Source organism: Siphateles boraxobius, unplaced genomic scaffold (genome assembly GCF_051911475.1).
Source record: "Siphateles boraxobius isolate OS27281-9 unplaced genomic scaffold, OSU_SipBor_1 25, whole genome shotgun sequence".
Lineage (NCBI taxonomy): Eukaryota > Metazoa > Chordata > Actinopteri > Cypriniformes > Leuciscidae > Siphateles > Siphateles boraxobius.
In genome coordinates this window covers 16,514,435-16,532,079 of record NW_027508866.1, presented here as the reverse complement: position 1 = coordinate 16,532,079, position 17,645 = coordinate 16,514,435, and the positions used below count along the sequence as shown (strand labels likewise).

Here is a 17,645-nt window from a genome sequence, read left to right as displayed (position 1 = left end):
CTGTTTTTAGTAGCTCCGTACTGGCTGGCCCGAGTTTGGTTCTCGGACCTGGTGTCCCTTCTAGATGGCTCTCTGATGGAGATTCCGATCAGGAGGGACCTACTGTCCCAAGCAGGGGGCACAATTTATCAACCTTGTCCAGAGTTGTGGAAACTGTGGGCTTGGCCCCTGAGGGGGCCCAGCTCATAGAATCAGGTCTCTCGACCAAGGTCGTGGAGACCATAGTCCAATATAGAGCTCCCACCACGAGAAGACTGTATGCACTGAAATAGAAGCTGTTCTCTGCTTGGTGCGGAGAGCACCAACTGAATCCTGTTTACTGCCCTGTTGGTACAGTACTTGATTATCTGCAAGAACGTTTCTCTGCAGGGTTATCTCCTTCCACATTGAAGGTGTATGTGGCGGCTATATACCACACTTCTCCTGGGTGGTGCATCTTTGGGGAGAGATCCCCTTATTAATTGTTTTCTTTGTGGCACCCTGAGGCTGAGGCCTGCACTGTGCACTAGTGCCCTGATGTGCCCTGTGCGGGCTTTGGATGCCCTGTTGGGTTAAATCGAATCAACTCTTTGTCTGTTTCGGGTCACCCATAAAAGGTTACCCTACATCAAAGCAGAGGATGAGCAAGTGGGTAGTCGAGGCTGTCTCTCTTGCTTATGAAACGGCTGGGCAGCCTTCACCTTTGGGTATCCGGGCCCATTCTACCAGAAGTATGGCTGCCTCAAAGGCTTTTTTTATCAGGGGGTTCCCTTCATTCCATCTGTGATGCGCCAGGCTGGTCCTCACGGCATACAGTTATTAGATTTTATGACTTGGATCTGGGCTCCACCCCGGGGTCTAGGGTGCTTGCTTCTAAGGGTGTATTCACACCAGGAAAGTCCGATAGTTCACTTGCTTTGGTCCGGACCAAATAATTTTTTTTTTTTTTGGTACGGTTCGCTTTCACACTGCTCTTTTTGCAAGTGAACCAAAATTTGTAAACAAAACCACACGTGTGCTAAGGTCGTCCATTCATTGGACAAGGATTCTCAAGTAGGGTAATCAGGAAGTGCAAAAAAGGCTCAACATGGAGATATTTCGTACTGCAATATTTGTTCTTTTACTAATTTTGTGTTATTCTGTACAAACGCAATATGAAGAAACTAATGAGTATCATATGATACAATATCATCTATACGATGTTGTAATTCGGATTTTGAGAAGACGACGATGTGCTGCAAGACGGTTCCGGCGGAGAGAACATGCTCTCATGTGCGCCTACCATGGCATGCTGACAGTGGCACTGCGCACGACTCATTTTATCAAATGTAGTAGGCTACAACAGGTCACTTTCCCATAACGTAACTCCGACTACGGAAGCCTGTTAACTCAAAGGTGCAGTGCTTTCTTGCAATTGGGTCGGTTCATGTTCACACCGTAAACGAACCGTACCAGAGTTCGTTTGGAACCGTACCGAGACCAACTCTTCAGCTGGGTCTCGGTTCGGTTGTTTGGTCCGCACCCGAGTTCGATTGCTGTATTCACACCAGCCCAAAAGGTCCGTACCAAGGGGGGAAACGAACTAGAGTTCGATTCAATCGAACCAAACAAGGCAGGTCTGAATACATCCTTAGTGTGTGCCATGACTTCACACAGAACAGGCATTTGCTTATTATGGCGTCGTGGATATTGTGTTCACTCTTCAGGGAACCAGGGTTACATACGTAACCTGAAACGTTGTTGTTATTGTACATAACAATTAAATAACAACAAAAAAGTTATTTTAAGAACTGTTCACTAAAAGGTTCTTTGGGGAACCCAAAATGTTCTTCAATGGCATCACTGCGAAAACTCACTTTTATAACCTTTAATTTTAAGAGTGTATCTATAGGGTCTAGCCAACCACTACGTTGTCAAAAAATGCTATTGAATGTTTTCTGATATTTGAATTTATTTTCCATCAACTTTTGAGTGGCACCTAGCTTTTGAGATAAAGATAATAGCATATTCTTATTGGTTTTTGGATTGTATTCTTATTTTGACGTACATACCAGAGGTATTTTCTCTAAGGAGGCAAGGAAGGCAGTGTCTCCTCCAAAATTTCAGATGAGAAAATAAATGACAGTGCACAAAACTAATTGAATATGAAAAACACTGCATGAATTGTCAAACATTCTAATGCCAAGGACCCACAAATACCAGGAGCCACTTGCAAGAAAAAAAAAAAAGTTTTTTCAGACACATTTATATTGTGTGAGGAAATGTGAGAGAATGTTTTGCTAAAAGATAGCTTTAATTTGTTATTTTACTAAGGCCAAAATAAATTAATTGAAATATTAAATAGAATATCTACGCAAAATATCCCAAACTTACCTCGCCATTTCAGAAGACCACCACACACTACTGTTATATGCACATTTGTTTTGTGCATAATGACAAATTGTCTTTAAAGGATTCACTGTTTAGGTCAAAACTGTTTCCCTGCAGAAGCGGAAACAGTCTGGCTTTTCTATTGATCTCCCAAGTTAACAAATCTCATTATCTGTGAAAATGATCTCTGAGATACACAGAGGAGAAAAAAAAGCTGTGAGCCTTTCTTTCAACATGAGAGGGTTATTTCAAGTACTGTGTCTGGCTCTGATGAAAACCATTAGATGCAGGCCTTGTTAAGAGAAGACATGGTGTTCTGATCATTTATACCATAACAGTATGTGGTCTGCACATATTTAACTAGATTGTCGAACAAGTACACCGTGTCATTTTCTAATACAAAGATTAACAATTTAACTCATTGTTGAGCTATCTTTAACCTATATGGTAGTATAACAAAGGGTCTGATAACCCTCAGCCAATTTTTAGTATGACTGACCATTTCATGATTACAAAACCTGGCAAACAAATCTTAGCTTCTGCTATTATATTACTGGGAATAAAGGTAAATTAGTAATTTCTGATACCTTTTGAACTTTGCAAGCAAGAAATTCAACCCAGGCTTATTGGAATTACATCTGTGTGGTGCATTTCTGCAAAATGATACATTGTTTGCACAATTTGACACATTAGTTCAAATGGCGTATGCCTCTACACTCGAAATGCAATTACCGGGTAATGTATAATTAATAATTCTATAGTTTTTGTCATTAAACATCAGAGTCTGATAGATCCTCCCCCTACACCACCAATGTTCAATTAAAGCTGTGCCAGTTGGGTGCATGAAGTGTCCGACGTTCTACACTTTTTTTTTTAAATAAGTGCATCATCTGGATATTTGCACTGCAGAAATTAGTTCTTGCTCAGTATTTTTGTCTTGTTTCCAGTACAAATATCGAAACATATACTTCTATCAAAATCAAATGCATAAAGAAAGCATTTGCAGAAGCAACCATCTTGCTTCAACAAGGGTTTGTACTTTTGTTTCACAGGATTCGTACCCAAGCTCTCCACATCTCAAGTGCAATGCTGTACCAGGTGAATTACAAAGTAAGTATTCTACGCCAGAACAACCACACATATGGAGTTGGTTATCTGAAGTAAACGTCAGAATATATTACTTTATAAATCATGCACATGGTAAAATGTTTTGAGGTTTGTACTGCATGTTTTTGGATAGCTAGTGGCACGTTTTGCTGATACATACTGACTTTGGTGCTTTTGTTGTCCCACTTTTGTTAGAGGAATTTTACAAAAGAGTAGCAGGATAAAAATGAATTTTGATATTAAGGACACAAGAAAAACCTAATTTCATTAGGATCGAAAATGATTCCTTTGAGAAATATTGATATTATGGATAATTAAAAAAATATGGAAATGAATCATTGTAAATGTTTGTTTTTCTTGTTTATATGAGGCAAGAAGGCAGAACTAGAATAATTATTGTAATAGTTGAATGTCTTGGCCAATATATTAAGTCATATTATGGGAAAAAAAATGTATGCATGGTATGAAGAATCCAAATGAGAGGAAATAGGTTTCGCAAAGATAATTGAGGATTTTCTGGTTCAATACGTTTTTGCTTTCACCAGAATCTCAAACACTTTTGTTTCAACTTCTTTTGACAACATGATTCCGTAAGTGACCTCATGCAGGTTGTTTTCCATCCTATTTCTGGATCACTGTGTGAATGCAGCACACAAACACAGACGTTTGCGCAATATATTTGGCCGTAATCGCAATTGATTCGTTTTGACCTAAGTGATTTGGGTGAACTTTCAAAACTCACTCCCGTAAAGTTATTGGAAGCTTAAAAGAACAATTATATGGGTGATTTAATTTAATTAAACTCCAGCAAGGTTTAAAAGGGTCAGCTCGAGGGCTCGCTCAAATAAATAAGTTCTAACGTAGCCATGCTAATTTAATCTAGGAAGGCATCAGCTCAATGGCACTACAAAAAACATTGTGCTACTCTCCTCTCTAGACAAGTTGTACCTATAATTGTGCTTTTTAAAGTTCTCCTTTCATCGTCCTCTCTGCCGGTGCACCTCATCTCTTTTTATCACCCTCTCGGACACCTTTCTGTTCCCACGTCTAGTCTCGGCTCCGGTCAGATGGGAGCAGCTGTCGGTGTCTAACTGGATAACTCATTACCTGGGAACTCTTATTGAGCCCGTGCAAAGCTGTGTCGGGATTTCTGAGGCTGACTAAAGGTTATATCAGACTGTAACATGATAATTTGAGATGTATACACAGTGTGTCAAACACATCAAGCCTAATTAATATTGAAAGCAAGGTCAAGTGCTCTCCTTCATTGACAACAACATGCTAAAGGCTTCTTAATTGATGAAGTGTCTGGAAAAGATAAGGACGATGGCTGTACAGATGACCAATGTGATCCACAGCTCAGTGGATTATAATAGAGTTCTTTGTATGCTTTTTGTATTTCTGAGCACTGTATTGGCAAATAATGGTTAAATATCTGAGTTGGCAAGTTATAGGTTTGAACCTTAGATGGGGTGATCCACAAGCTGTTACCTTTGTGCAAAACATTTAATACGAGATTGCTCTTGTAGTAAGTGTACTGTAAGGTGCTTTGTAATGAAATTCGTTGTTTTTTGATGTGAGGAAGCATTGTTTCTCTACTCAAAATATTACCGTTGCCATGATATTTCTCAAGTGTTTTTGTCTCATGAGTGTTCATGTAGCCCAATTAATATTCATGTGATTTTGTCAATCAAACGGTTTCGTTTCCAAAATATGGTCCTGCATGAAATGGAAACCGATCTGAAGCACATAATATTGAAAAATGTAGATGAATCTTTTAAGGTTGATACTACTTTAATTAAATCTACTGTATTATATATTTTAAGTCATTGCAACGACACAGGCTGAATCAGAAATCGCCCCCTGCAGTGGACGTTATTGAGTTCACTCAATTCAATCCCACAATACACCTCAATAACGAGTGTGCAACCAATGTACGCTCAACGGCTGTCCGAATTTGCTCAATGTGTCCTGATCTCAACATGGCGGCCAACATGAGATGACCTACCCCATGTTAAATAAAGCTTTAATCAGGCTTTTGTGTTATGACTGGTGTTCAAAAGTGGGCCTACTCTAAATTTCATTGTCTAAAATGTTTTCATGAATACCTAATCCTAATAAGTTCAACATGTTTTAGCAGCACTGTATCCGAGAAAGGACCCTTTTGGTAATGGCTGCTTATGAGCACAAAAATGTTCACTGACTGACATCTGAGATGCAGACATTGAAGTCTAGTTCACTCCATTTGAGGATTATTTTGTCCCAGCATCAGTGTTGGCATGACAAAACCTTTTTTCTGCAGGATGAGCCAGATCAAGAATGATCTTGTCCTTACGCGCACTTTGTAAGTTATTCATCTTGACTCTGCATCATTCACATTCATGGCTGCTGATTGCTCTAAATGCTTTAGCCCTGGGGGCTGAACAGTCCCCTGACTGCTCACATTAATAAAAGCTAATTAATGGAAGGGTTAGTAGAGCAGTATGGGAGTAATGAATGATGGTTAAAGCTCTGATCAAATACTCGGCCATTAATTGGCTTTACAAAGTCACCCTCCACGATCACAGTATCTGCCATGTCATTGACTCTGTGCTTAACACATTACAGACTAGAAGCATAATGAGAGAGAACAATATGTGTGTTTTTCTCTTTTGTATGAGAATCAAAACTTTTTAAAAATGCATATATTATAGTGGTTACTAGTTTATTGAAAGAAAAATGTATATATATATATATATATATATATATATATATATATATATATATATATATATATATATATATATATATATATATATATATATGTGTGTGTGTAGATCAACATTACAATAACATATTGATCATGTTAAGCTATATAACATTGATTAGTTCTGGGCCGAAACCATGTTGCTGTGTGTGCATATACATATATATATATATATATATATATATATATATACAAGTTTATTGAAACAAAAATGTTATATATATATTTTTTTTTTCTTTCAATAAACTTGTGTATATATATATATATATATATATATATATATATATATTAACGCATTCTCATCCTTTGGCGGCATATGTGACGCCATATGACAAAACGGTGAAATACTACGCACATGGCACCCTTTATCGTCAATATAACACGCACTGTGATGGGTAGGTTTAGGTGTGGGGTAGGGTCTGCGTCTCATATTCACGCTAAAGGATGCCAGTCAACTTTATGACGCCTTGGGTTCGCGTGTTATATTCACGCTAAAGGGTGCCATGTGCGTAGTATTTCGCCGTTTTGTCATATGGCGTCACATATGCCGCCAAAGGATGAGAACGGGCTCATATATATATATATATATATATATATATATATATATATATATATATATGCACACACAGCAACATGGTTTTCGGCCCAGAACTAATCAATGTTATAGAGCTTAACATGATCAGTATGTTATTCTAATGTTGATCTAGCTTACTGCTAGTCTCATACAGACAAACTAACACATAGAATAACATAACTTTCAACACACTCAAATGCAGTTTAGTGTGATAGTGTAGACTATTTGTCTATGTCTGTCTATGTCTGTGTATTTGTCTAATAAACTGACCTGTTCGAGTATTAATTCAGCACTTGCGGGTAGTTTGGTAGAATGAAATGTCCTTATTCCTTTATATTGGCGGGACTCGCGTGTGGCGCTGATATCTGTCTCTCATTAGCAATCGCGACCTGCTTCATACCACAGTCATGTTAAAAACATTAATGTATTCACTCATCCGTAAAAATTTTTAGATCCTTAAGCATGATGACAAGTTCCATAATTCTGCTTATGCGTCATCAACCTACGCCTTTGTTATTGTAAGAGGTTCATTCAGCACGACCATCAAAGTGCATTATGGGTATTCTCTAGCCGTTGTGTGTACATCGGTTGAACACTTGTTATTGCAGTGCATTATGGGATTACATGATAGAATTGTAGTCTAGACCGCCTAAACCGAGACCAAGACAATACCAAGACCAGAGGGTATCGAGACCAAGACCAAGACCAAGACAGACCAAGTCGAGACCAAGACCGAGACCAAGTCGAGACCGGAGAGGAAAAAACAGACTAGTGTACAGTGTCGGGAAAGTTCACTTTCTACATGAACTAGTTTAAGTTCAGTTCACAAATTTTAAAATGAACTAGTTCAGTTCAGTTCATACTTTAAAACTAGTTCATTCAATAGTTATTTTTTTTCCATATGTTGCTGCAAGCTATTATTTAAAAAAAAAATAGAGAACCACAGACAGCAATTATTTTATCGGCGGGCAAAGCTTGAACAGAAATGTAAGATTTTTCCCATCCTCACCAACCTTGTCATAAAACTCGTTTAAATGATCATACGACGCTTCCTTGCTGCATTTTGTTTTGATCACGCATGCGGCGGTGCGACACTGGTGGCTGGTGTTGCCAGATTGGGTGTTTTTCCCGCTACATTAAGGCCTGTTTACGGTGTATTTTAGACGGGTTTTCGCCTGGAAGGCTCTATAGAAATCTGGCACCCTATTGAACGAAGTTAAACTGAGAGCGCGCCGCGTGCCGTTCACAGACACCAGAATGAACGAGTTCACAGTAACGTTCGCCAGGCAGTAATACAATACGTTCAGTTCACGTTCGTCCAAAATATGAACGAGTTCATGAACTATCGTTCAATGAACGCGTTCAGGCACAACACTGCTAGTTTACTCTCTATTCGTTCTGGTGAAATCACAAAACATAATGCACACAAAAGTGTCCCTGCTTGATATACAACCACTGATGAACATAATCTGTGTTGATGAGAATAAAATTGCTCATTGCGTTATCGAACGTTGTGTCGTCATGGATATTGTAGTATTGTATTGCTAAATCCCCCGACCACTATGTCGGTCTGAGACAGCGAGACCAAGACAAGACCAAGACCAAAGACCGTCAAGGCCGTGACAAGACTGAGACCACGTAAAAGTGGTCTCGAGACATACATCACTATTACATGAGTGCGTTAAACAGAGAAATAGCTAAAGCAAACACACACCATTTTTGAAGTAAAAGAACTAAGCAAATACAATATAACTGTAACGATGCAGCAAGGAAGAAGCGGAGAGAGAATCCAAATGCAAGCACTTTAATAAAACAAGCAGGTAATCCAATGGAACTCAGGACAGGGACAAGAACAGCAAACAACTTCAACGACTGACAAACCACAACTGAAACACAGAGGTATAAATACACAAGCAGACAAGCTAAACAAGATAACAAGGGGGCGTGGTTAATCCGAGACACCTGGGGAGACTAATCAACAAGACAAGGAACACCTGGGGACAATAAGCAAACAAATAACAAAATGACAAGACACATGGCAGGATCACATGAAAAACAGGGAATCACATGACAGACAAGACAAAACCCACACCGTGACAATAACTGCACAGTCAATTAAGTATTTTTTTTATTATTTCTGACGTTTCAGCAGTCAAAATGGAGAACACCATAAGAAGAACCAACAATTAAATGACTGCACACGATAACATCCACTATGGTTTTTGACACCACTACAAATTGCTGTTCCCTCAAATAGTGCCCCATTTAAATGTATGGGGGCGATTTCGAACACAGCCCATGACTGCAAGCGCCAATTCTCAGCAATCAGTTCTATCAGAACACACCTTTTAGGCATAAACTGTAAAAAAAAAATATGGATGTAGTGTCCGTGATGTCACTCGTACGTTTCTGAAGAGCATTTTTTAAGCTCGATGGCGTCACCATCTTGCCAGCCGCACTCCCGGGTCACTCCCGGATAACTGAATATTGGCAAAGAGGTGGGATTAGCTGAGCTGACGTGACGGCTAACAGACAGCAGACAAACGGCTTGTAATGACAGCAGCGGCAATCCACCTGTCACTCAAGTGGCCACAGCCTTAATTATACAGAACTTTAAGGCTTAATATAATTTAAATGGATGAGTTATAAAAAAATTCACCCCACTCACAGTTGTCATGAAGGGCTAAATTAGCTATATAGACCAAAACCATTTTTTTTACCAGGCTGTAAAAACAAATTCTCCTCCACCTATAGCTGGTGTGTGGTGAGCGCACTGGTCCCGTTGTACTGTGGCTGCCGTCGCATCATCCATGTGGATGCTGCACACTGGTGGTGGCTGAGGAGAGACCCCGACATGGTTGTAAAGCGCTTTGGTTGTACAAAAATGCCTCATTCATTCATTCAAAGGTGGGATCAGTAGTTTTTGAAAAACACTTTTGGCCAAAGTTGACATATGAAATCACCAAAACAAGCTCCTACCTCAAAAGGATCTCACCCCTAATTTGATAGCTCCACCCCACACTTACGTACACGACCGTAACACAGGCTACCGACTATGGCGGAATCTGCTGTATCTGTCGGCCGAGGGTAAGTGAGAGCAATGTGTTACTATGGTAATCCATGTAGAATGTGTTTTAGTAGTAATGTGTGTTTTAACACGTCAATGTTTCAGCTCCGTTTTACGTGGAAGATGACACTCACCCACAAAGTTATCATGATCAACTCGATAGCACAAGCACAACAGTCATAGTAACGAATATATACAACTATAACAAGATTAGGGGGTTATCGATCACTAAATGAGGAACCAGAGGAAACAAACATTAGGAGTATATTATCTTACTTTTAATACAAACTTTGGGAGCTGACGCTTGAAAAAGCAGTGGAGGAGGTTTAAACATGCCAGGCTTATGTGTCTTTTTCATAGCTGAATCGAATAACAATAACATCGCAAATGAAAAACACAAGCAAAGATGACACACTGTCACGGTGCGTGGTGTGGAATAAATCCGTGGATTCAAGTGCAGAGGAAGAAGTATTTAATAAAGACCAAAACATAAAATAAACAAATGAAAACTACAACGTACAAACTTAATCCAGAACAAACAAGGCAGGGCAGGAACAGGACTCAACACGACGAATACACGTAACAAATACAACAAACGAGCACAGGACAGCAAACACAGGAAGACTAAATAGGAAGGCAAATAAGGCGGGTAACGAGGATAACAGGTGGGACAAATAAACCAATAATCAGATAACAAGGGGGAGGGACCAGACAATAACAAGAGCACATGGCCCAATATAACAAAACACTCATGTGCATAACCAAGACAGGACAGACATGTGACACACACAATGCAATGGGCAGCATATATTAGTTCTGTGAAACAAAGCTAAACAATGTTAAGCAAGGGCATTTAATTTCAATTAAACTTTTATCTGAATTCATTTTATCACGTCCTTGAATTTAGGTTAGAATGTCAATTGGTTGTTGGTCATTTATATACAGTATATAATAGTTTAGCAACACATTTGATTATTCTATTTAACTCTTTACTCTTATTATCCTCCTTCATTCGGGTGCCAAAGTCGCACAAGGTTCTCACACCTCGCCAGTCTGAATGATAACCAGAGGATATGGCTAAAGCAGTTTAACAATGCCGCCCCTCGCTTGCTATTGTTAAAAAGTACCCATGTAGTCCCCTACAGTGGCCTATATAACAACTTAGTTAAAGCCCAAACAATAACCAGAGGTTATGGCTAGTACATTATGATAATGCTGCTTCAACGCTTGCTATTACCTCAATAGTATTTTTATCTAGCCACCTATAGTAATGCGACTGCATAAGAAGTTAGTTAAAGTCAAGCAGTTATTCAGGAATCTAGAATCTCACCAGATGTGCCCCATGCTCCATCTAACCTGAGACATTGTGTTCAATCAACCCAATATATTTAAAACTGAAGTTTACTTAATTAATTTGTGAGAAAACTACATGAATCATTTTTGTTGACAACTAACTGGGCAGTTGATCTGTAGTTCCCAGCATGCTTTGCAAGGGACTGCATTAGTGGTAAATTTAGGGATTAAATAGGTAAATTTAGGGATTAAAGTGTTATGTTATGTGTTTTTCTGTAAATGGAAAGATGTTGTTAGTTAATGTTAATGTTTAATATTCAGTAATGATAGAAACTTAGAAGACTTTCTATGATGTTTTTGAATTTTGTGGTTACCATTATGCAGAAGAGTGGTGACTGTGTTTAGTTTAGGGCTGTAGGCACTCAATATACTCTATACATGCATTAAACCTCATTTGCAGACCTGCATAAGTAATATTCAATATTACTCTGTAAAAAAGTCGTTTTAATTAAACTGAACATTAATAGCTCCTATCATTAGCCAAAATTATAATGTTGGGGATTTTAGGCAGGGCAAAAATTAAATATAGTCAACCTGAAAAAACTTTATCTAGCAGGAATGACTAAATTCATTTGAGTTCATACAACAAGATTACAACATATAATTTCAAACAAATTACATTTTGTTGGAAAAATCTAATTCATTTTCATGGAAAAGCTTTCCTTAATTTAATTAAGTTCGTTCAACAGCTTATTTTTTGTGTAAGAGTGCTGTATTACCTTTTGGTTTACTTCTTTGCCAGTGCCTCCAGAAAAACGCGATTAATGCGATCGCATAATTCAATGCATAATCACCCAAAGTCCGCATATTTATGCAGGGGACACATTTTTTCAAATACGCCGCACTTTCGCCGCATAAATTGCCGATTTCCGAGCAAAATATGCAGGGCTTGCATGATTTCATAATCCCCACATTTTCGTTGCAAAAAAGTCACATATATCTTAGCAGAAAGTTGAAAAATGTTGCGTTTACTTCACACAAGAGCAGCCATTTTCCCCTGTTGTCATGTGAACGTTATGAAGCGACGGGAAGAAGAATCGGAAATGACGCATATTGCATCTTAAGGTTGTCCGTACGTCTAGACGCTAACCGTGCATCGCCGTTTACATCGGGATATTGCAATTCCATGTATACAGGAGAAACTCTCTCTGCTCACACATGTAAACGGGTTATCCCTAATGTTTCAGAAACCCGAATAGTGACCTTAACCCGACCATAACCCGAAAAATGGCTGCATGTAAACGTAGTCACTGTTTTGTAAGTTTGAGCCATGTGTTTATTAAGGTCTAAAATAAAACAAGATGAGAACTTAAATATTCCCAGCACTTTCTGTGATTTAGTATGCTTGCTTATCATAGGAAGTAATAAGAAAGGACTATTTACATTAAGGTAGTAGCCTAGTGAGAACAGGGTGTTGGAGGAATCTTTTTTTCCTGTCTTTTTCATCAATCCCTCAGTTTTTGCAAGTTCCCGCAGTTTTTGCAAGTTCCCGCAATTTTTGCAAGTTCCCGCAATTCCATCGCATAAAATTGCATAAATATCCCGCATATTCCATTGCATTTTTTAAGAAAACGTGCCGCATAATCAAGGATTTTTGCCCGCAACAATCACAAAAAAACACTGAGACATTCCAAATGATACCAGACATGTAAAGTGTTGTATGATAATTGTTCACATTATACCATATAGATTTTTTGGTGGATTTTGGTGATCTCAGCATGCGGGAGAGAAGGAACGAGGGAACGGGGGGTCAATGGAAAGAGATGTAGATTAGGATGATACTGAGGTGAGACTTGCGTCTCGAATGGTGATGCTAATTTCACGAGAGAGTTCAAATGTTAATATCCTAAAACATTGTTTGTCTTCTTGGGGAGTGGTCGTTCCTTAACCAGACTGCCCGGCATTTTATAATTTCTCAAGTTTTACAAAGGTATATGGGATTGACTCTTTTGGAGCCTGTCGATGAATTGCAGTTTAAGTCACTTCCATGTTGGATACAAGAGAGAGACCAGAAGGTTGCCACTTGCTTTTAGCTCATAACTGACTCTACCACTGAGACGTGAATCGTTTTTGGTTATGTCTGATTTGAAATAGAAATGCTTGCTTTATGTATAATTTAGGTTTGTGAGACTTGCATTATATTAGACAATGTACTATATATATATATATATATATATATATATATATATATATGTATTTTTTTAACAATTTTTTTTTAATTTTGTTTAAATTGGCATGCACCTCATGCATGCACATTACCAGATTTCAGTGTTTTATTCTAAGAACATTGTTTGCTTTTTGTGTTAAAATATTTCAGGATTCTGTTTGGTTGCCACTTAAACCCCAAGTAAAATCTCAAGCAAATCAGCTCAGAATCACTATAATATAAGTTAACAGAATGAATAACAAGAAAAAATAATAACGAGGTATGTGTCAGTTTGCTAATTAAAGGTGCCTCAAAGAACTGTGAGATCACACACTTAATGGCAATTACATTTTTCTACATATAGCCTACCAGCATAACCTATTAGACATTTTCACAGAGAGAAATCAAGTCTGCACCACCTGAAAATGTGTTTCAGTATAGATTAAGTGTTTGTCATACCCTCTTATTCACTTTGACGTGTACAATCTCTAATGACCAATCAGAGTATAATGCTTCATGTGGGTCAAGACACGTATATTATGTTTTAGTCAGTCCCAGTCCATGGGGATTCAGTTTTTTATCCTCTGGAATCTAGTGGGTACATCGAACCTCTCTTGCCCTCAAGTCAGTCCTTTTGTAGTCTTTCAGTCGACACTTCCTCTTGTGAAGATTGCTGTGAAGCAGCCGTTTGCCGCTAGTCAAAGTTTGAGACCCTTTTTTTGTATAGAGGTCTTTCTGGACATTTCCATCTCCCCTATAAAACGTTGTCGTGCCATGGTGATAATTACTGCCGTCATCCCCCAAAGGCATCTTTGGTCTTCCAGTGCACTACCAGAAACAAGTTTTACTGACCTGTCAGAGCAATGTGCATATCTCTATCATGCAGACAGCGTATCTCTATCATGGACTATTTTAGTGTTTTCCCGCCCACCTTCAAAGATAATGTTTGCTCTAGTGTTTGTGTATGTTGCCCTTCCCTGGGGACGACAAACCTGTCAGCTGTTGATTTGATTTTCTACATTTGCTGCTCTTTTGCCTAGTCCACCCATTTTAGCCTGCTGGGGCTCAATATTTCTGTCAAAAGCCCATCTGCCCACTGAGCTGGGTAATTTCCAACCAATTGAGTTCTTCCTCAATGTCACCTTTTTGTATCAGCTTTATTAGCCGCATACATGTTTCACGTCTCCATAATAGAGCACCTAATATAATATTGTTCAAGAATTCAGCACTCAGGGACTCCAATTTAAAAGTGACAGAAATATTCAGACAGTTATTTAAATGGGGTGCTTTCATTGAAATATGCCGCAATTTTGACCAAAAGCCAGAGTACAGCTCTGCTAACACTAACAAAAATATGTTCTAAAAACGTTTTGCTAACGTTCACTTTGTTATAAAACATTATCTTTTAACATTCTTTATAATGTTTAATAAATGTTATGTGAATGTTAAAGAAACGTTCCATTTTATAATTCTGCAAACATTATAGTAACGTTACTTTTGAATGTTCTCGAACATTCTGAAACAATTAACATTTAAAAAAAGTTAGACTAACTAAAACATTTCAGAATGATGTATAGATAATGTTAACATTTTGAGAATATTCAATCAACATTTTAAATAATGTTGATCGAATATTCTATTATTAATGTTACTGGAAGACATTTTGCTCATAACTTTAAGAGAACCTAGCTAGAACATTGGCCAAAGTTCTGAGAACGTTTCCTGTTAGCTGGGTAGTAAGATGCAAGGCAGCCTCTTATGGCCATGAAATCTATGTGATTTTTCTATGATGGATCAACTCGTAAAAACAGATTCCAAAATGTAAAATGTTTTGAAAATGACAACTTAATTTTCCCCAGAGCTGCCCATGTCAGTAGCCCCAAAATCTGGCAGTATAGTTGACACCATATCTTGGCCTCAGTGTATATTCTCTAATCAGCCACTTTTGTCTGTCTGAACTCCCTCAGGTTTTCAGGATGGTGCTACTGCATGGATTAGACAATAACTATAATCCCTGTATTCTAGTTGCTTAGCAATATGAGGCAAACTTGAGTTTTCCCTTACTACAGAGTGTGGCATGTGCTAAATGAATAATTTTGTATCTCTAAATGGATATCAGCATTTAAGTGAAAGTAACCTAAGCAAATGTATTTAACTTATTTTTCATAGATTTTTGAGTATAATATAAGTAAAATATTTAAGCAAAAGTGTTGTATAGATTATCAGCAAATTGCTGTGGTATTGTTTTTATAGAACACTTCTTTAATCTGATAAATTGAATGAGTAACTTAAGTTACTACATTTTTTGGGTTCCAGAAGTAAAAATCACATTCATTTTCTCCGTAAGGAAATAGATCTTTAATGATAATCATTAAATACAGACCTACAAGGTTAAACAACCTTTATGCTTTTTATGAAGCCATCAGTCTGCACTATTTCATCTTTTTTTTTTCATCAGTGGATTTCCTGGTGAAAAACTACATTATGGATGATCCAGCAGCGAAATCTCCACCAGTCAGAAAATTGTGACAAGCAAATCACAGCAAAAAACGACTTTAGTGCTCACTCACTCCAGTGAAGCACCGCAAATGACATAGTCAGTTTCCCGATATGCTTTTTAACCACTTAAATATTTGTATGTATGTATCTTCCCAATCACAGAGATCGCTGTCACCTGTCACCTGTCACCAATCTTCACTGATCACCATCTCTATGTAACTCTTTCCACTCACCTTTGTCTGGTATCTTCAGTCCCTCAAAGAACACTTACCTAACTCGTTACCTACACGATACCTACCAGAATGATTTGTGTTCAGTCATCTGCTTCCTTCGTCCAGTCGTCTGCCTCAATCTCCATTTCAGAACCTGCAACAGAGAAGACCATTACTCATCCAGATATCCATCCTGACCTGAACACTATATTCATAAGTTACTCACCTGCTTCCACCGTTGCGATCACATACTCCTGCAAATAAACCTGTTGATTACTTTACCTGTGTAAATCCTTCTGTTTCATGACAAAGGGTGAGTAAACGACAGGATCTTCATTTTAGGTGAACTTTTAGGGAGTCTCAAGATTCAAAACTTATAATGAGCACTTACAGTAAATTATAGATGTTAACTCAGCATGAAGTTCCTGGACAATTCTGCCTGTCTTTTTACCTGACAGTTCTAGATTTATGCTACATCATTGTTCAAGATTTGGTAGGAACTGATGACATACAGTACTAACTTCATTTTAATCATACATGTATTCTTAAAAAAATATCTGATTTGACTAGCTGGATAAATATCATGGTTTCTCCATACATGTGAAAGTGTTATTCAAATTATTACTTATGAATGCATAATATAAGAAAATGCATGAATAACACTGTTATTATTTGACGTTTGCTATTATTTTACATAAACCCTTGTTTATTGTGCACTTTATTATTCAGTGCAGTGCAAATCTCAGCAGATGTTATCAGTTAATGGTCTCATGACATGCAGGTAAACAAACTGTTTTATTTTATTTTTAATTTTTAAATGATTTATTTCAATTGAGCTTTTTTTAATGATTTAATTACTTAACCCTTTATAGGGCACGCATTGAAATAGTTGGAAATTCAATATTTCAACCCTGGAGTGTTATTGGTGGTTATAACACGACACGAAAAATCATGTTTATGTTGCAAATCAAGGTCTACTATGGTAAGACCCCACCCCCCATCACCCCAAAAAAAAGTGTGTATATATATATTAATATATATTTATTTAGGAATATTGTATTTACGAACATTTCTTCTTTTTCTTGTGTCAAAGTCATTACAGTACTTCGACGAATTAGGGTAATTTGTTTTCCAAAAAGTGGATATATACAAGAAACATAAAATATTAAAACATAAACTTAAAAAAATATTTAGGAAAAATATATATATTTTTCATGCGTCACAATTCAGTACAATCACTTCGGCAACTGCTTCATGGTACATTTTTAATACACTTTTTAACATGGTACATTTTTAATCATGTTTAATACACACTCTTCGTGTTCGGGCTTCAGTTTGCTAATGCAGGGAATATTCTCCACAACAGAGCGAATTGCGTCCGCGTCTCCATATCAGCGGTCGTTTTCGATTTCCCTGACCTAATCTTAAACACGGCACTTACCGACTACGTCACGGCTTTCAGCCCGCCCTCTGTTCGTTGATTGGCCAGGCTGTTTTCAGGCCGGTGGAAAACAGAAAGATAGGCTGCTATCTCAGACTGACTACAGGAGCGAAATGAAATTAGCGGAAGTAGGAAGTCTGATGTAGTCAGG

The 17,645-nt window shown here is 37.9% G+C and overlaps 1 long non-coding RNA gene across 4 annotated transcripts in view; it reads left to right on the top strand.

Moving 5' to 3' along the window:
• Positions 1–17,645, top strand: part of LOC143750108 (uncharacterized) — a 204,810-nt gene that overhangs the window by 50,031 nt on the left and 137,134 nt on the right. For 2 of the 4 annotated variants that reach the window (XR_013207113.1, XR_013207112.1), the window contains exon 3: positions 3,402–3,447. The exons of the other annotated variants lie outside the window; for them this stretch is intronic. This is a non-coding gene — a long non-coding RNA (uncharacterized LOC143750108). The remainder of the gene's footprint in view (positions 1–3,401; positions 3,448–17,645) is intronic. 4 annotated transcript variants of the gene reach the window in all.